This window comes from Pongo abelii, chromosome 6, assembly GCF_028885655.2.
Source record: "Pongo abelii isolate AG06213 chromosome 6, NHGRI_mPonAbe1-v2.0_pri, whole genome shotgun sequence".
NCBI lineage: Eukaryota > Metazoa > Chordata > Mammalia > Primates > Hominidae > Pongo > Pongo abelii.
This window is the reverse complement of record NC_071991.2, coordinates 58,741,321-58,762,478: the sequence shown is the minus strand read 5'-3', so window position 1 is coordinate 58,762,478 and position 21,158 is coordinate 58,741,321. Positions and strand designations below refer to the sequence as shown.

The 21,158-nt window shown below is 40.9% G+C and overlaps 1 long non-coding RNA gene across 2 annotated transcripts in view; it reads left to right on the top strand.

Moving 5' to 3' along the window:
* The first annotated feature begins 17,179 nt into the window (after window positions 1-17,179).
* Window positions 17,180-21,158, top strand: part of LOC129060350 (uncharacterized) — a 66,971-nt gene continuing 62,992 nt past the window's right edge. Inside the window, exons 1-3 of one of the 2 annotated variants that reach the window (XR_008526970.1) lie at window positions 17,196-17,323; window positions 17,642-17,764; window positions 18,705-19,209. This is a non-coding gene — a long non-coding RNA (uncharacterized LOC129060350). Of the gene's footprint in view, window positions 17,324-17,641; window positions 17,765-18,704; window positions 19,210-21,158 lie in introns of those variants that run through there. The other variant, XR_008526972.1, reaches the window with a different exon arrangement.

Genomic DNA, 21,158 nt, shown 5'->3' with positions numbered 1-21,158 from the left:
GATTCTTCACCAGAAACTTCCCGTGCTGGGCTTTGATCTGGGACTTCCAGAATCGTCAGAAAGTACATTTCTGTTTATAAATACCAGTCTATGGTATTTTGTTATGGTAGCCTGAGCCGACCAATATACCCTCCAATGGCTGCATACTATTCTGATGAATGCCCTGACTGGAATTATTTTTCTATTCTCCCACTGTTGGACAGTTTTTGGTTTATAACATGGAAGATACTGTTAGGTCTGTGAACTATCCTTTTATAGATGGTTTTGCTTCCTTTTTTCCTTTGGATTTTTGAAAGTTGGGCTTTCCTTCTCTGAGATATGCCTGTGCATAAAAACAGTCATCATTATTAAGGGGGCTTCTTGCCTTTTCAGGATGAGGGGTCTGCAGGTTTAAGTATCCCAGATCAGGGCTGTGCAAACTGTGGTCTCTGGTCTCTGGGCCAGTGCCCGTCTGTGAACAATTTGCTACTGGTCCACAATGAGATAAATACAGAAATCACGAGGAAATATTTAGAAACCTTCATAGCAATTTGACATTGCTGTAGCATCCAAGAAGTGGTCAGGGGATGGTCTTGTAGTGTATAGAACAGATCAGGTCATGAGTTTTACGTAGTGGGACTCTGTGGGCATTTTAGGATTCTGATTCAGCCCATGTAAATCGTAGAAAACAAACAACTGGTTCTACACCTGAGATATACTGAGAAGAGAGGAGGATGCACGAAACTCCTAAAACCTTCGGAGCAAAGAGTGCAAATAGTAGTTAAGGGACAGATATGGTTGAAACTCCAATGCTGCCTCTTATTTGCTTTGAGACCTTTGCCAGACTACTAAAGCTTGCTGTGTATTGGTTTCCTCAATTGCAAAAACAGGAGTAACAATAGAATTAACTTCATAATATGATCCTACAGAGAAAGGACTCGGCATATTGCCTAGTATGTATCAAGTGCTCAGTAAATAGAAGCTACCATTACTATGTCACTAAACATCATGCAAGCAGCAGTTTGTGGAAGGGTTCCTTTACTTGTTATTATTGCAAAACCCAAAGCTCTTGAGTGAAGCAGAATTCCTCTCTTTTTATCAGCCTATTTGTAATCCAGGAGCTTGTGTTTGTCTTCTACAGAGGTTGGGACCACATCCCTTGCAGAGCAGCCTGGATTAGAGGTGACAGGCCAGGAAATCACAGACCCTTTAGAGCACCAACTCCACTCCTTCCTGCACTGTCACCAGCTCATCAAAAGCTCTGTTTATCTCACAGTTGCCAGATGTCTATCTTTTTGAGGTTGTCCTGAATTTTATTGCCCTGTCCTGTTTACAGTCCTCATGCACACACAATGGCCTGAGCCCAAGGAGAAGCTCTATATCCATGACGTGTCCTGTCGACATCCTGGCACACTGGGACCCCCATTCTGCTACTCGTATTGACCCACTCCCTACCTTGCAGGTTTGATGGACAGGGAGAGCAGAAAGAGGGTCAGAGCTGGTGTTTGAAGATCTGGATTCTTATCCTGGCTCTGCTGCTTATGGCCCCTGAGCCCCAGTGTCCTCATCTGTAAAATGGGGACCGTAACACCAACCTCACTGTGAGTATGGTGACTGAATGAGAGCCGCTGAAAAGTGTTCTAGTGCATAACATATGCAACTTTCTTCCCATCCTGCCAGCACTGATCTTCTCTCTGCCTCTTAGTGCTGTGCTAAGTGTACAGTAGTCCTCCCTTATCAGAGCTTTCCATGGTTTCAGTTACCCATGGTCAACCTTGGTCCAAATTCCAGAAATAAATAATTCATAAGTTTTAAATCATACTTCATTCTGAGTAGCATGATGAAACCTCAAGCTGTCACACTCTGTCCCACCCATGATGGGAATCATCCCTTTGTCCAGCAGAGATGATTGGGGGACCGTAAAATAAGGGTTCCTTGAATCTCATTTTGCCTTATTTCAAGGAGCTCTTATTTTACTTACTAATGTCCCCAGAGTGCAGAGCAGTGATGCTGGCATATTGTTGTAGTTGTTCTATTTTATTTTACTTATTGTTGTTAATTTACTATCTTTAATTTATAAATTACTGTGCCTAATTTATAAATTAGACTTTATCATAGGTATATATATATATATGTGTATATATATATATATATATGTGTGTATATATATATATATATATATATACAGAAAAAACATAGTATATATAGGGTTGGCTACAATCCGAGGTTTCAGGCATCCACTGGAGGGTCTTGGAACATTTCGCCTGAAAATAAGGGGGGCTACTCTACAAGGTATTGTACAAAGGGTATTCCCCACTAGAATATATGTTCCATAAAGGCAGGGATTTGTCCATTTTATTTACTGCTCTATCCCAAGTTCTAGAATAATGCCTGGTGACAGTAGATGCTTAATTAATATATGTTGAACAAATTAATTAAAATGAGTTATACACTCACATTTCTTGGTGTCTCCTTTAGGATATTTTCAGCTCTAAGCAACAGAAAACCCTGACTCCAAAGAGGATACTGATTATTCCATAAACCAGAGAAGTCTGGAAGTAGAGAGGTTCTGTGGGTGGTTAGTTTGATGGCCCACAAGCATCATCTCTGGCCCAGGTCCTTCCCACCTTTCCACCCTATTCTTCTCAGGCTGGTTGCCCTCAGAGTCATAAACAGTTGATGCAGTTCCAGGCATCACATATAGACAGTGACATCAGCTTGAAGCAGAGAGAGACTCTCTCTTCCTTGTGTATCTTTTCAAGAATGTGGAAATCTGTTCCCCAAATCCTCTACTTGACTTTTGTTCGCTTGCCTATGCCTGGTTTAGGCAATCACAAGCTTGGCCCAGTAAGGATTAACCCTGAGTTACATGCGGGAAGGTTAATACCTAAAAAGATTCTGGCCTTTGTCAAAAAGGAAGAAGAGAGGGCAACCAAGAATGTCAGATCCACCTACTCTTTGGAGTCTTAGAAAAAAAAGAGCCAGGAACGGTGGCTCACGCCTGTAATCCCAGCATTTTGGGAGGCCGAGGCGGGAGGATTGCTTGAGTCCAGAAGTTTTAGATTAGCCTGGGCAACACAGCAAGACCTCATCTGTACAAAAAAATAAAAAAATTAGCCATGTGTGGTGGTGTGAACCTGTGGTCCCAGCTACTTGGGAGGCTGAGGTGGGAGGATTGCTTGAGCCTAGAAGGTTGAGGCTGCAATGAGCCGAGGTCATGCCACTGCACTGCAGCCTGGGCGAGAGAGCAAGACTCTGTTTCAAAAAAAAAAAAAGATTAAGCAAAAATTAAACTTGTTTAATTAAGTATGTGTGTGAATAAGTAAATGTTTATGTTATATGCAAATAAAGAACTGGTAATAATAAGTGTAGACGGAATTGCATTTTGGGAGTTGGGGGAGAAAATACACCCTTCCCAGCTGCCTGATTCAAGCCCAAATGTATTTAGAGTTAACAACTGGCCAATAAAAGGGGGTGCTTAAATGCAAGATGACGCAGCATAAGTTATATTTGCAGTGCTATAATAGCTTATGGATTAAGCTGGGGACTCAGACCCACCATAACAGTTGCAGAATAATCTCATTAATGCATCCCCTAATTCATTGCATGTACTAGTTCACTTGACCAGGCTAGTTGTTTACTCTGGTCTTTTTAAGGGAGAAATGGTTTACAAAGGAAACAGATAGTCCAAGTAGGAGTACAGGAAATGAGTTAAATGATTTTTAATATACTGGCTTATCAAACCTCATGTGCAAAACATATCTATTTATTTAATCTAGCCCCTGGAACCTATCCTTGGCACACTTAATGGCCTGTGGTTGAAGGCACTATATGCATTTGGAATTAACCACACCAGTATAGTCTAAAATACTTTGAAATGCAAATTCCATTAATTTGGCCATTACCCTTCCTGCAGTTAGTTTGAATTTCTGAGGTTTTCTTGAATCCCCAGACCTCAGGGTACTTGGTAATCAGACCACAGGAAGCCTGTCCTTGTTTCTGGTGCTGCTACTATGACACTGTTGAGGTTCAGCTGTGGGCCCACATTTAGTAGAACCAGCATATGACACATCAGATGCCAAGCGTGAAGCCTGGGTAACCAGATTGCCTGTGTTCACACCCCAGCTTGGCCAGTGGTTATTTGTGTAATCTTTGGGTAAGATACTATCTCTCCATGCCTCAGTTTCCCATCTGTAAATGGGAATAATAGTAGTACCTACCTTATAGTGTTGTTGTGATAAGTACTTGAATTAGTATACATTAAGTACCTGAAACAGTGGACAGTACTGTAATATAACATGGTTGGTATTTATTATATTACAAAAATGTTTACTATTTTAATAACATATCAAATATATAAATTTGATATAAATAAATTGAATCATACATATTATGATTCAAAGGAATTGTTTAGTCAGTTATGATTAAGTGTGTGGCAAGTTGGCCGGGTGTGGTGGCTCACGCCTTCAATCCCAGCACTTTGGGAGGCTGAGGCGGGCGGATCACAAGGATCGAGACCATCCTGGCTAACATGGCGAAACCCCGTCTCTACTAAAAAATATAAAAAAATTAGCCAGGTGTGGTGGCGGGCGCCTGTAGTCCCAGCTACTTGGGAGGCTGAGGCAGGAGAATGGTGTGAACCTGGGAGGCAGAGGTCACAGTTAGCCAAGATCGCGCCACTGCACTCTAGCCTGGGCGACAGAGCGAGACTCCATCTCAAAAAAAAAAAACCCAAAAAAACCCAAAAAAGCCTGTGGCAAGTCACTTTCTTTCCATGTCCCTAGAAATGCAACATTTTCTTCAATGCCCAGGGAAGTTTTGCCCAGCTGGCCTCTAATACAGCAGCCATATTGTAGCAGAGGAATTGTTTTATGAGTTGCAACGTTTAAATAAAAACATTAATTAACTACTCAATTCCTTCTGAAGCAGTTTGCAATGGTTTTATTTCAATGTATACTGAAGGGCATTCTCACTTCTGCCTCCCACTGTGTTAAACATAACAGATATTGAATATACACTTACAGCATTGAACTAAGATAAAAATGTTTGTTTAGGCTTGAACCTAGTTGACTGAACTTCTATCATTTGTTTTGAAATTGTCATTTCTTTGCTTTAAGAGCCGGAAAAAATTGCACTAAATAGCAACCTATTTAGACATTTTAAAATACAATTATTCTGCATGAATTACCCCCATAGAGGTCCGGATGTGTCTGAGTTTGCCAATGAATTGAGTCACACTCTATTTGTGTTGATGGATCCCAGGCTTTAACACTCTAAGGCTGTTCTTCTAATGTAGGTGTGTGTCACATGTTGTGTTATTATCCACATAGTTCTGAGCAGTGTGAATCGTATGGATATTGGAGAGGTACTTTTTTTAATCTCCTATATTCAAGCTGGGAGTGAAGGGAAAGCAACTTACTTGCTGTCAGTTCCTGGAATTTTTTCTACCCATGCAAGCAGCAGGGCATTGTCTCAATTTATGTTCTGGCTCCGTCTGCGATGGGAAATCATTCAGTTGCACATAGGCACTATTGATGGAGCCCCCACACTGAACTTTGTGGGAAAAGCCAGGAGCTTACTCCTAGGAAGACATCAGGATGAAGGCTCCTGACCAGCTTAACATGGATCTCTGGCATTTCTATGAATCAATCCTTTTATTGACCCCAACCAGGGCGAATTTGAAAGCAGGATCCTCTCAAAGCCCTGGCCCCAAGTTATAGTGCACCCGATTTCTGACTTTATATTCCTATCTGTTGTAGATTTTCCATGCTTTCCTATAGTGCTTATCACAAAATCAGTTGTCCTTTGTGTTTCTTTTCCTGAGTATTTGCAGGAATGAGTCAGATCTTGCTTGTAATATATGGGGAGCCTGGAGGAAAATGGTGTTACTTAACGAGCCAGCCAACAATTCCTTTCAGGGAGGAGACTGCCTGCCACCTTAACGGAAGCATTTGGCTATGAAGATAAGGCCCTCAGGAGATAGCCTGGACAGTCTGGAGCTAGACTGAGAGAGAGCACACTACTCTGTGGAAGATGTTTACAGGAATTTGGGGGCGGGTGGAGAGCAGAGGAGAAATAAGAGAGGAGAGGGTTGAAGTGAGTGAGAAGGCAAGATGGCGGCAGACCCTGGGACCTAATGAGAGCCTTCAGCAGATGGAAAGACTGCGCTTCACAAAAACTGAGGGGTTTTCTGGGGGTGGAGGGAGAAATCAAGTAAAAGGGGTTACATTCAAAATCTAGGTTGGCATGGGGCAGCTATGGGAGACGAGAGACAAGTGAGGTCAAGAATCCAGCCAAAAGAAGCCACTGGAGATAGGGAAGTGACCATGAGAATATAAGCTGTCAGGAATTCTCAGACATCTAGAGGAAGACATTGGCCTTTCACAGGATGTGGGAAGGAGGCTTCAGCCAGTTTTTGTTTAAACCTCAAAGCAGAGAGTGATCTCAGCTGATAGCTGTATTATACATTTGTACCAGGAAAAAAAGTGTTTTTGAGTTAACACATTTTTGGAATACTGTTACAGAGATGAATGAAACCTTAAAGTAAATTTTATGACTTACGTGTCTCATAAAAAGAAAGCCATATCAGCAGCGTTTAAAAACAGTTATTTTATAGGATTTTTTTATTCTAATGGATAGAGATTGTCTTTGGAGAATATAAATATTCTAAAGATTTAATGAAGTTATCTGAAGCCACATAGACATTAATTAGAGTTCTGTAATTAGAATTATAGTTATAGAAGCTTCTTGCTGCAAAATAGAGGGTAATATTTCAATATTTCAGGTTTGCTGTGCTGTTGGAGCACAGTACCTATGCATTTTCATATACCATGGCTTCAATAATTCTTTCTAAATAAGCATTTTGATAGATATTTAATAGTTTTTAAATTAATGTTGGGGTAAAACCCATTTTTATTTGTGCTCATCCCAGCCCTCCTTCTCTCACAAGAAGCCTGTCTGCTTTCTGTGCACAGAGCCACCAAAACCGATGATGACACTGAATCCAATCAGAAAAGCAGCATAAAGATGAAAGGTCTTACCAATGAGAAGTGAACTTGCTAAAGTACACCTTTCAATGAATTTGGACAAAACTGAAAAATGTTGTTGATATCAGATCCTTAGGCTGATTACTGAAGCGTTCGATTTTTCAGTATGTCAATTCATCACTGTCTACCTGGTTATATTTAACACTTTCTCCTGTTTCCAGCATGTCTGCTGAGACAGGCAATTGCTGTCACATGATATCTGCCTCTCAAGAAGGTCAGCAGACCATTGGGAGGCCATGGTTTCTGTCCTCCAGCTGCCTTGATTCTTTCTCAGGTATTACTGACAGCAGATGGAGCCTCAATGTCTTGCAGGATCTAAAATATTAATAAGATTAGGGCTTTTATCCTTCAAACAGTTTAGCCTTTCCTTTTAGAGGCTCTGCACAATGTCTCATCTGTTAATTTATAATACTGGCTCTCCAGGAAGACCTGATACCACTTAAGGATACCAAAATACCACTTTGCCCAGAGTCCCTCTTTTTCACTTCGTCAACGTGCTGGTTCACATTTTAAATCACGCTCATCTTTCAGAGACATTTGGAGGAGTTTAATTCCAGTTTGAGATGAGAGGTCTTGGGGTGCATTTTAATAAATATTTGATGGGAATGCTAACCTTGGGGGGGTCATTCTTATTTACGAAATTAGAGATGACATCTCTGAGGAAAGCTTAACTTCATGGAAGAGGCGGTGTTTATAAATGCGCACAGCACTCTCATGCATGGGGTGGCCGCCACTTTTCAGAACACAGTAGTTATCCACGGTTCCATTTTTAGAAGCAGTGATTAAATTGCAGAGCACTGCTGTGTGATACCAATTACAATAACCATTGTCGATTCAATTGTCTTTTTTCTAATGGAAAGCAAAATTCACTTTTCTGCATATATCCTACAAAAATACATATATCATACGGTATGCAATTTAGATCATTTTAAAGGGCTTTAATGGCATTAATTTAGATATCCCATTCCAGTTGGGCAATGAGCATCAATTTTGTTAATTAAGAATTTTAGGCTCTGTACATTTATAGTACAATTACAATTTACTTCATATTGAAGAGGGTCTTTACCCCATGCCACCATTAGAAAAACGTCCACTTATATTATTTGCTGACAATTTCACAGGCAGATAAATTTCACAGGAAGCATTACCATTTCTTTTTTTGCATTGAAATTTCTTATTGAATGCCAATTGTCAGCAGAATGCAACCATGAAGACTTTTGACTTAAATTTCTCTCTTTTCTTTTCCTCTTTCTTTTTTTTGCTAAAGAAAAAGCCAATTCATCAGGTAGGAAAGGACTGCTCTTCGTGGTCCCAGGTCCTGCCAGAGACAAATGACTGTAAAAATTTAAAATCAATCATTAACAGATTAGCTGTTGGTCCAAAGTAAATAGCAATCAGCTTATTAAGCATCAGGCAGAGTGAGATAAAGGGGAAGAGTTATTGAAAATGAGGATGTTGTCTGGGGCTCTGCTTGTGGGGTAGCACAGGAGGAGGCTATTGCTTTGTGACTCTAATTACAAATGGAAAACAAGGTAGCTGGCTGAAACAGTTGAATCCCTGGTTGTGTTAAACTGAGTCCTGTGGTTTTCTGTTGTACGTCATGGCTTTATTCACCTTGATTAGCATGGAAGTTGGTTGTGCTCCCCAGCTGTTCTCCTCTTTGCCTTCTAAGCAAAATCTGTCAACTGCCGTTCACTCAACTCCGCAAAGCAGCCCAGAAACGGTGGCTAAGGCTCCTTAGTTTCAGCAACTGGACCTTTCTTACCCCTTTGCACTAGTTCACATCTTATAATTGGTTAGGTTAGGGTTGTGAAGTGAAGGGACGGCTCATTAGCTGCTTCCCTCTAGGTTCAGATGTGTGAGCTACTATTAGACAGATGCCACAGTAATAATTGTTTGTTGCAGGCAAATTCCACCAATGAATGCTAAAATCAGTGGTGAAGGTTTGAGGAGAAACAAGATATTTGCATAGCTTCAAAGTATCTTTCCCAAGGTATGTATTAATTACAAAAGAAAAACACTACCATTACAATGGTGAAACCCAACAGATAGCCCCTTAACCAAGTGATCAAGGTTAACTTCACTAGTAACCAGACGGTGTCCCCTTCCCCAGACACGATGCACTGAGAAGGGCATATATCATTTTTGTGGCGTTCTTACTAAAAATGTATAATCTCATTCTAGTCATGAAAAACCAGCAGACAAACCTGTTCTACACATTAACTTGCCAGTACTCTTCCAAAGTGTCAAGGTCATAAATGTCAAGGAAGACCAAAGACCTAGTACAGACTGGAAAAGACTAAAGAGACAAAATACTGTGGGATTCTGGATTGAATCCTACAACAGAAAAAGGAAGTTAGTAGGAAGCTGGATGAAAGAAGTTAGTAGAAAAACAGGTGAAATGCAAATGAAGTCTGAGGCTTAGTCAGTAGTACTGTACCAGTTAAATTCCTGGCTTTGGTAATGATACTCACATAGTCAGGATGCTTTGGCCCCTCCAAATTTCGTGTTGAAATGTGATTCCCAGTGTTGGAGGTGGGGTCTGGTGGGAGGCGATTGACTCATGGGAGGGGATCCCCCATGAATGGTTTAGCACCATCCCCTGGATGATGAGTAGGTTCTTGTTCAGTTAATTCATGAGAGATGTGGTTGTTTAAAAGACTCTGGGACATTCCTCTTCTTTTTTTCATGCTCCCACTCTCACCATGTGACATGCTGGCTCCCTGCCGCACTCCGCCATGATTTTAAACTTCCTGAAGCCTCACCAGAAGCAGATGTCAGCACCATGCTTCCGGCAAAACCTGCAGAACTGTGAGCCAATTAAACCTCTTTTCTTTATAAATTACCCAGTCTCAAGTTTTTTTTTTTTTTTTTTTTGAGATGGAGTTTCACTCTTGTTGCCCAGGCTGGAGTGCAATGGCCCAATCTCAGCTCATTGCAACCTCTGCCTCCCAGGTTCAAGTGATTCTCCTGCCTCAGCCTCCCAGGTAACTGGGACTACAGGCGCATACCACCACGCCTGGCTAATTTTTGTATTTTTAGTAGAGATGTGGTTTCACCATGTTGACCAGGCTGGTCTCGAATTCCTGACCTCAGGTGATTCACCTGCCTCAGCCTCCCAAAGTGTTGGGATTACAGGCATGAGCCACCGCTTCCACCCTTGAGTATTTTTTTAATAGCAATGCAAAAATGGCCTAATACAGAAACTATGATTGTGTAAGATATGAGCTTTGGGAGAAGCTGGGTGAAGGAATACAGAACTGTCTGTACTATTTTTGCAACTTTCCTAAAGTTATTTCAAGATAAAAAGTTAAACAAAGGGAAAGATGCACTGAAAGAAAAAATACTGCATAAGCTCCAGAAGCTTCTACTGCAGAACCAAGCCTGTAGTCTGGGTTAATTTGAACTTTTTATCTTACACAGTTATGCTTGATTTTGGCCAAAGCTTAAGTAAACCATAGCTTTTGATGGAAAAACAAAACAAAACAAAACAACTTTTCTTTGTGTGGGGTCCTTCTTCACAGTTTCTTATTGTGAATAACTTCTTCATTGATAAGTGCATTCAGTAAGGCAGGCGGAGACAATCCCAGTTTGTGGAATGTGGGATTCCAGTTTGTGTGACTTGGATTCCCAGTTTGTGTGAATTATACTATGTTAGTTATTCTCATGCATCTGCAGGCTGGCCAGGGTCGGCTCTGCTTCATCCTGCAGGTCTGGGTCTGCTCTTTCTCAGACCAAGGAGCTAACTGGGACATAGTCTTCTCAAGGTAAGAACAGAAACTCAAGAGGGCAGGCGCCACCACACAAGCACATTGTAGCCTAAGCTTGCGTCCTGCCTGCTAACATCCTGTTAGTCCAAGCAATTCACTTGACCAAGCCCAAAAGTCAGGGCGGTGGGGATGCACTACATTTGTTTGTTGATATATCTAATCTAGCATAATACTTCTGGCCTATGTTGCCTCTCTCTGGCCTGCTTTCTGGGCCCTCTTTCCTTGCTTAAGTGCAGATATTGAAAGATTGGCTTGCCCTGACTGATCTGATTCAGTTTCACGAGGGCTATGACTGCTTGGTGGTCTCCCAAAGTGAGAATGCTCCCTCCACAGTAAGAGTGGGGTCTCAGAACACTATTTTGCACACTGAGGTGTTATAGAATTGTTTTGAGACTCCCCCCCTCAGTTCCTACACAGGTATGTAGGAACCATCAGCTTAGCTGAGGCAGGTGCTCCAGGTACCAGGCCTGCCAGTTTTCCAAGATCACCACTCATGTCTGGCTCTCAGGCCCTCTGCAAAGAGTGGCTTGTCCTGCCAGATCCCATGCCACATGGTGAACTCTCTCCTACCATCTCTCATCTCTCTCACAACCTGGCTTCTGGCACCTTGAGACATGTATGCAATTGTCTGACCAACAGCTATGAAAACAAAGTTCAAGTTGATTGACTTGTTTGTTTGGTTTTTCCCCAGGAGGTTCCTCAGTTCAGTTCCTATTTACATTGGTGGCTGTAAATAGTTAATTCTCAGGAGACTTAGTCCTCTGTTCCAGACAACTAGTGTCTTGAAGTAGAGAGAGTATCTTACTTATGGTCTATCCACTGCAGTGAGTGGCCCCAAATAGTATAAATTGTCAAAAGGCATTTGTTGAACAGAGATAAACTTCTGAGTCCTTCATAATCTGACCCAGTCTAATTTCCCTGGACTCTCCAACATTTCTCTCCACTAGACATTGTCGTTTTTCTCATTGTCCCTCAAGTCACGTACCATTTCTAACCATTGCCACAACTTCTCAGTGTCCTGGTTGCCCTCCACTCCACTCAACCCTGGTCGGATGTCAGGGCTCACCTGGAGCTCACCTGCTGCAGGAAGCCTTCCTGAAACTCACTTACTGCAGAAAGGCTTCCCAGCCACTCCTGCCTTTGATGAACTCTCTCTTTTTCTTTTTTTAATTTTTATTCTTTTTTAATTTTTATTTTTTTTTAAATTTTTTATTATACTTTAAGTTCTAGGGTACATGTGCACAACGTGCAGGTTTGTTACGTATGTATACATGTGCCATGTTGGTGTGTTGTACCCATTAACTCGTCATTTACATTAGGTATATCTCCTAATGCTATGCCTTCCCCCTCCCCCCACCCCACGACAGCCCCCAGTGTGTAATGTTCCCCGCCCTTTGTCCAAGTGTTCTCATTGTTCACTTCCCACCTGTGAGTGAGAACATGCGGTGTTTGGTTTTCTGTCCTTGCAATAGTTTGCTGAGAATGATGGTTTCCAGTTTCATCCATGTCCCTACAAAGGAATGAACTCATCCTTTTTATGGCTGCATAGTATTCCATGGTGTATATGTGCCACATTTTCTTAATCCAGTCTATCGTTGATGGACATTTGAGTTGGTTCCAAGTCTTTGCTATTGTGAATAGTGCTGCAGTAAACATACATATGCATGTCTCTTTATAGCAACATGATTTATAATCCTTTGGGTATATACCCAGTAATGGGATGGCTGGGCCAAATGGTATTTCTAGTTCTATATCCTTGAGGAATTGCCACACTGTCTTCCACAATGGTTGAACTAGTTTACAGTCCCACCAACAGTGTAAAAGTGTTCCTATTTCTCCACATCCTCTCCAGCACCTGTTGTTTCCTGACTTTTTAATGATTGCCATTCTAACTGGTGTGAGATGGTATCTCATTGTGGTTTTGATTTGCATTTCTCTGCAGGTCAGTGATGATGAGCATTTTTTCATGTGTCTCTTGGCTGCATAAATGTCTTCTTTTGAGAAGTGTCTGTTTATATCCTTTGCCCACTTTTTGATGGGGTTGTTTGATTTTTTTCTTGTAAATTTGTTTAAGTTCTTTGTAGATTCTGGATATTAGCCGTTTGTCAGATGGGTAGATTGTAAAAATTTTATCCCATTCTATAGGTTGCCTGGATGAACTCTCTCTTTTTGTATACTCCCAAGCATAGGTAGTCTCAACTACTATTGGACTTACAGTTATTCTTTTGTTTTGTTTTTCTAACTCCATACATAATGCAACAACATAAATTAACTTAAGGAATTTATTAGATTGTAATGTCTTTCTGGTTAGGGCCCAGGTCCAACATTGCTTCTGTACACTGCCTGGCCAGGAATAAGATTTTAAACACACAGTAAGTAGGTACTCAAGAAATTCATAATCAGTTTCAAAATTTAAATCACAAAATAAATCATTTGCTACTTCCCAAATTAAATAACAAATAAACTAGGAAGGAAAGAATCAGAAAAAAGCAGGAGATATAATCTCTATGTGCATATAAACTATTCTTAAATATATAGTAGCTTTAAAATATATGCAACTATTATGTATTCATAATTTTTTTTAAAAGCTAACCAAAGAAATAGTAGCTTTATATTTGAAAGAATATTGGGACTTTGAAGAGGAAAAGTACGTTATTCACAAAGAAAAAGTAATCCTGGATTTATTTTTGTCAGATAATGAATCAATGCTAACTATTCTCAACTCTTATCTAAGCATAATAATGGTTTCTATTTTCCCAGTGTTTTGTAGCTTAGTGACGGCAGACATCATTATCTCCCTCCATTTTATAGAAAGATAAGAAGTTGCTGTTCAGAGCATGCATATGCTTTGCCCAGTGTCCCCAGCTGCTAAATGACAGAACCAGGCCTAAGTTGTCTTCTGGCTTCAAATCCACGGTTCTTTTCACCACATGCTCCAACCCTCTGCTCCTTGAGGATGAATCCTTTGTTTCACTTTCCTGGGGTAATTGTTGGCTTTTGTAAAAGATCCATCACTCTGAAGATGAACTGAACCATCAGGTAAACGTTTAAGGAAAGTAGAGGAGCTAAGTTGGAATGTAAGTAGATGCCTGGCATTATAACTGATGGCATAATTACTTCCCATAACGTGGAGCACCAATCACAGAGTGGGTTTAATAGACAAAGGCTCTTAAGTATTTGCAAGTATGGATAAAGTGACTGCCCTTCATCAGTACAAGCAGGCGCTGGAGTCCACCTTCCACTGTTAACTGGGACAGTATCAGTGTATTTCTGGCCCCACCTGGCATTCAGATCCTCTGCCACCCCTATGACCTGCCTTTGTAGCCTTTTCCCCTACCACTTCCCTTTCCTCAGCTTGTCATCCAGCTAAACGGGGGTACCCAGTTTTTGTTCTCCAAATGTAGCTCCCTTTTTCTTGTCTCTCTGACTTGGCACACCTCCAGTGACATTCCTTTCCAGGGTCCAGCTCAAATGCCACCCCTGCTGTGAGGCTGTCCTGTTTTCCCAGCTGGACTTGGCTCCCTTGCCTCTAAATCCACAAGCACTTTCTCTCTCCGTACTTCTCTTATGGCCCTCACCATGCACTGCCTTTATGGTAATAATCATGCTTTTTTTCTGTTTCCTTTGAGACTGCAAAACCTTAAAAGAAAGTTTATCAGACCCTAGCGTAGTGCTGGCACATGGCAATCCTCAGTGTCAGCACTGGCTGGGAAAGTGACTGATGAACGCAGGAAGGAGCATCTCACCTACCCGGCTAGCAGGGGTGATTTCAGACGGATCTTTGTGTCCGCCACAGCATCACCCTTAGTGCCCTATGTATAGCAGGTGCTCAGTGGGGCTCTGTTGAAAAGAAAAAAAGCTTGTGTGGATGAACAAAGGAATAAAGAGTGGATGAACAAAGAATGATTGAACAAATGTCTGGGATACTGAGGTGGATAATCAAGGTAAACACAAGTCATGCCAGATACCAGAGTCTCTTTAAAAAGAGACTCTGGGCTGGGTGCGGTGGCTCACGCCTGTAATCCTAGCACCTTGGGAGGTAGAGGCAGGCGGATCACCTGAGGTCAGGAGTTCGAGACAAGCCTCGCCAACATGGTGAAACCCCGTCTCTACTAAAAATATAAAAATTAGCTGGGCGTGGTGGCACATGCCTGTAATCCCTGCTACTCGGGAAGCTGAGGCAGGAGAATCATTTGAACCCAGGAGGCAGAGATTGCAGTGAGCCAAATCACGTCGCTGTACTCCAGCCTGGTGACGGTGAGACTCCATCTCAAAAATAAATAAATAAATAAATAAAATAAAATAAAATAAAAAAGGACTCTGGATAAATAGCATTTGAAACCAATGAGAACATTCTGGATGTCTGATGAGAGCTTTTGACATTTCTGCTCTTATTCAAATATAAGAATAAGAAACGTGAATGCCTCTTTTCCCCTAGTGATGGTGATACTAAATGAGATGTACTAATATTCTATATTCCATACTATTTTTAAAGTAAAAATACTGATTTTTTCGGTATCTTAAATATTTAAGATACTGATATTTAAAGTATCTAAACATCTAAAATACTAGATATCTAAATATCTAAAATATTTAAGATATTGATAACTTAAATATCAATAACTTTAATATTTAAGTATGGCATTAACAAATATGAGGTCCAGAATTGTTTATATCATTTTTTTTTTTTTTGAGATGCAGTCTTGCTCTGTCGCCCAGGCTGGAGTGCAGTGGTGCAATCTCAGCTCACTGCAATCTCCACCTCCTGGGTTCAAGTGATTCTTATGCCTCAGCCTCCCTAGTAGCTGGGTTTACAGGAGCCCACCACTATACCCAGATATTTTTTTTTGTATTTTTAGTAGAGATGGGGCTTCACCATATTGGCCAGGTTGGTCTCAAGCTCCTGCCCTCAGGTGATCCACCCACCTCGGCCTCCGAAAGTGCTGGGATTATAGGTGTGAGCCACCATGCCTGGCCCAGGAATTCCTTATATCTTGAAACATATCCAGTGAGTTATACACGGCATTAAGAGTTCACCTGGGCTCACACCCTCCCTGCTGAAAGCCCTTCCAGTACATCCAGTGGTTTTCTTCCCACTTCCAGGGTTATTTGTGAGGCTGGCATTTTCTGTCTGGGTCATTTGTACCCCTAGATTCAGCCCCAGTTTCTGGCCCCTGATGGGGTCACCTTAGAATCGGAGGTGAAGGTGGGGAACAGAAAACCTCAGGCCTGGCCCTGATCCTCTTGCTGGTGGAACAGTCATAGGAATCATATCTTTGCTTTTCATAAAATGTTGATATTTTGGAATTTATTCCACATAATCTATTTTGCAATATTTTAATACAATTTAAAAATATTTTCATTGCAATTACTACTATCTGTTTAGAATATTAAAAAATTTCACCCAGAATATGGTCTTTTTTCTCTCTCCAAAAACTTCCTTATGTTAGCAATTAAATAGAAGGGGAAAATTAACCAAACTGAGAGATGTATTTACTGAACACTTGAAAATGTCCTGCTGTTATATCTTAAGGCTTATTAAGGGGTAGAAGCAGGATTTTTTAAACCCTGGGTGTTGCACCTATTTCCCATGTGTATTTACTTATTTTTACGTCAAATAAATTCCACTTCCAAATGTGGAAGTGACTTAGGGTTGGATTCCTTTCCTGCCCTTCTGATATGGTTAGGTATTGTGCCTCACCCAAATCTCATCTTGAATTGTAATCCCCATAATCCCCACATGTCAAAGGAGAGAGCAGATGGAAGTAATTGGATCATGAGGGCATCCTCCATGCTGTTCTTGTGATAGTGAGTGAGTACTCACACAATCTGATGGTTTTATAAGGGGTTCTTCCCACTTTACTCGGCACGTCTCCTTCCTGCTGCCTTGTGAAGAAGAGACCTTGCTTCCCCCTTCAACTTCCCCCATGATTGTAAGTTTCCTGAGGCCTCCCCTGCCATGCTGAACTGTGAGTAAATTAAACCTCTTTCCTTTATAAATTACCCAGTCTGGGGCAGTTCTTTATAGCAGTATGAAAATGGACTAATACACATTCTCTTCAGAAAGACTTTCCTTAGATGCTTAGCACACCTGCTAAATTTCTCCAGTGTGTTGACATTAGAGCAGCCTTGTCCAATAGAGCTTTCTAAGGTGATGGAATGTTCTATGTCTGCACCATTCAATATGACAACTACTAGCCACGTGTGGCTATTGAGCACTTGAAATGTGGCCAGTGTGACTGAGGAACTGAATTGTTTTTTAGCTTTAATTAAGTGTAAATAGCCACACATAGCTAGTGGCCAGCATACTGGACAGATCGAATTTAGAACCTCTTCTTTCTGCCACTGTTGACTATGACAAAAGAACGAGTCATAGAGAGGAATGGACTTCTCCCATTCTACTGGGGCAGCCTGGAGAACACTTGGGCTTCGAAGGCCACTTCCCTCTGCTCCCCAGGGCCTTCCCCACTGGCTTCAGAGGAGTGACTGAGGGCAAGAAGGAAGAGCCAAGATTCTGTCTACATGTGTGTGAGTTCAGTCTCTTTATTTCCAGCGTCTTATTTAAAGGCCACATGCCAAGTATCAATAACAAGCTGGGATCATAACAGTCCTATCCATGTTGCTTTCTAAATTATTGTTTATAGCTTCTTTAATTCTCCATGAAGATGATGAGTCTGTGGAGAATCTTTTTGCAAAGAACAAAAAGCAGAGATCTCTGCATAAATTACCAGTACCCAAATGAGATGCCTTCTACCACATAGCCTATTCTGCTCACATGTGTTGTTTTGTTGGGGGAGCCTCTTCTTCCCTGCTTTTTTGGTGAGTTGCCATCATTTTGTTCTACAGGATCGAGAATGTTGATTCTCATATTGTACATTGTGCCATCTCTCCCTGAGCTTTATTGATGTTTTGAAGCAAAACAACTATTTACTCCTCTCCTAAAGATTCCAGTTAATGAGGCGCGCACAGGTGAGCAAGGTGTTTATATGAAGAAATAAACCCATTAAATAAAAATTATATGAAGAGATGAGCTAGGAGAAAAGGCATACTTGTGTGTTTGTGTGTGTGTGCCTGCGTGTGTCTTAGAGCTGCTTGTCAAAGCTTTCCTCTCATACACAAAGATAGAAATATGGAAATCAGAATGAAGAATAAGGGGAATTGGGTTTAGAGCAGCCTCTTAAAATTTGTGCCGTTTCCAGGCCCCTTAGCAGAGCGCCAGCCATTTCCAGGGAGGCACAGCGGTAGCATTTCAGTGCCGTTCTGCTCAGGAAAGATGACCAAACAGCCCTCCTACCCTCACCTTCGCACACCACACATCTCAGCTTCAACTCGCCATCACGGTGGTCCCAGGCATGGTCGCTGCAACATCAGGAGGGCAGCATTTCAGCAAGCATTTGTTTTTGGGGTGGGGGTAGTGGTAATTACCAGCACATGATTATTTTATTTTGTCTGAATTATTTACAATGGAAGGAAGCAGTTTGGAGGGAAGGGGATATTAGGGAATGAGTTCAATCCCACTTGCATTGATTCTACCCAGCGCAAGAAGAGCAAGCCTATTAAGAAGAAAAATCACTTCCTTTTCTTCCTCTTTTTCCTCTCCACCCCCAAGTCTTAGAAATAAATAAATAATGCAAAGAAAAGCCCTGGGTGGCTGCATGGGAGGGGCCAGTGGCTGGGTGTCCGTGGCCTTGACTGAGGACTTACTTCCATTATTACATCGGGTCCTGGGCTGGAGCGTTCAGTGGTTCAATTCTTGCTCCCCAGCGCTCATCTTGCACGTTGGTGCATAATGAACACCACATATGGATTGAAATCCCATTTACAGGATGTTCAGTTATGGAACCTGTAATCAGGAGAGGTGGGTTTTAATCCCAGAGGTGTTGTTCCCTTATTGTTTTTTAAATTTAAGATTTATAGCTCTCCAACTTCCAAAAGAACTTGCAGATGGTTTATAGCAGCAAAGGTGGTGAATGAAGGATCCTTGAGGAGAAAACAGAAGAGAAGCCATCTGAAGAAAGCAGGACGTGTTGATGCTTCCAGGCACCAGAGTGGCCGTAACAGTTGGGTAATAAGCTCATGGTTGTGCTTCCATTTCTTTTTTGTCAAATAGGGAAAGCAAACCCACCTCCTGCTGTGTGAGGTAATAGGTAGAGTAATGTTTGTGAGAAGAGGCATCCATATCATTTTGGCATGATATTGCATTCCTAAATTTAGAAAAAAAAATGTCAGTAGAGGCAGAACATCTCATGACCTAATCCCACTGCATATCCCTGAAGAGAAATACTCACAGAATAGTGCCCTGGCACACTGAAGATGAGAAACTGGGGCTGCAAGTGCCACCTGAGAGAAATGGGAGTGCTTTTATTCATTTTTTTCTTCAATGAATAACTTTTGAATAAAATGTTAACATACTTACCAACTCATAATATATGTGAATTTTAAGACTTTGCAATAAAGCGGATGTCTATGTATCTACCCACCTAAATTAAGAAATATGTAATTACTGGCCAGGTGTGGTGGCTCACGCCTATAATTCCAGCACTTTGGGAGGTCAAGGAGGGTGAGACTAGCCTGACCAACATGGTGAAACCCTGTCTCTACTAAAAATACAAAAAGTAACTGAGTGTGGTGGTGTGTACCTGTAATCCCAGCTACTCAGGAGGCTGAGGCAGGAGAATTGCTTGAACCCCAGAGGCAGAGGTTGCAGTGAGCCGAGATCGTGCCATTGCATGCCAACCTAGGTGACAGAGTGAGACTCTGTCTAAAAAAAAAGAAATATGTAATTCCTATCATTGAAACTCCAATAATATCCCTCTTAGTCCCAAGGTAACCACTATCATGATTTTGTGCATATTGTCCTTCCGCTTTTTAAAAACAAATTTTGCATGTATTTGAACCATATGTAATTGGAATTATACTGATATATTCTATGAATTGATTTTCTTCGCCTAATATTATGTTTGTGAGATTTGTTCAAGTTGATACTTATAACCTATTTTATTCATTATCACTACGGTTTGCTATTTTGTTGTATGATTACTCTAAGACTTACCCATTCTCTTACTGATCATCATCTACATGTCTCCGTTTTTTAAATTACAAACCACATTGCCATGAATATTCTAATATAAATGTCTTTTGGTACACAGATCTAGGAGTTTCTCCATTGTATTTGCCTGAGAGTAGCATTGCTAGCTCATAAGAAAGGAGTGTCTTCAACTTTATTAGATCTTGCCAAGATCTTAGTCCAATCTGTACTCCCAACAGCAATGTTCATGAAGGAACTCAAGAATTTTTTATCAACTATGAGCTGATTCAGCTCCTCGCAACTAAGAGGAAAAGTTAATAGGAAAGAGAGACTGCACGGCTAACAGAAATCCACAGACAATGATGACGGTGGTGATGATTACCATAATCACAATGACATAATGATGATTACCATAATAACAATGACCAGGACAAGAACAACAAACCCATAGTGCTTAATGTGTGCCAGGCACTGTTCTGAACAGTTCACATATCTGGCACAGTGCCTGGCACATAGTAAAGACTCATTCAATCTTTACAATTACTCTAAGAGATTTGTACTATAATCTCCACTTAGCAGGTAAAGAAACTGAAACACAGAGAGGTTAAGAAACTTGCTTAAGTTATGGCTGATAAATGTAGAAGCTGGAATTTGAGTGGTTGCTCTGAACTACATGCTTCATTAAAAATTTTAATTTAATTTTTCTTGGCATTACCATTCATGGACTTTATTTTTTAACTTTATTTTCTTTTTAATTGACAAATGGTAATTGCATACATTTGTGGCATACAATGTTGTATTTTGATACACCTATACATTGTCCTTGCTTCATTTTAGCCAATCACTTATGAGTTCATGCTAAATGCTAAATGAACCAGTAATAAGAGCAGCTACATGACTGATGGATGACTGATCACTCTGCCATTTGAAGTGGGGGACTTAACTTTTCTAATCATACTCCTTATTACACACTCTATTTTACAGCTCTCTTCACTGAGAGTTTTGATTGTATTTAGATTTCATCACAATTTGGTTCTTAAGAAGCAAGAGAAAAGCATTCTTTCTTGGATAGCATGGAATTTGGATGACCACTTTGGCTAATGTAAAAAAAAAAATGTGAGATGTTCTTAAACCAAAGCTTCTCAAATCCTAACTTAACATAATCTACCTGAAATCAATGTTATGGTTATTGGCACTTGACAAGACTGGACTAAAAATAACTGTTCGTAACAGCTCATCTTCACATAGCTAATGATAGGTACCATTGTTTTTTGGGCAAAGTGATGGGGGAGGATATTAACTATTTCAAAGATTGTTCAAAATGACTAAAATATA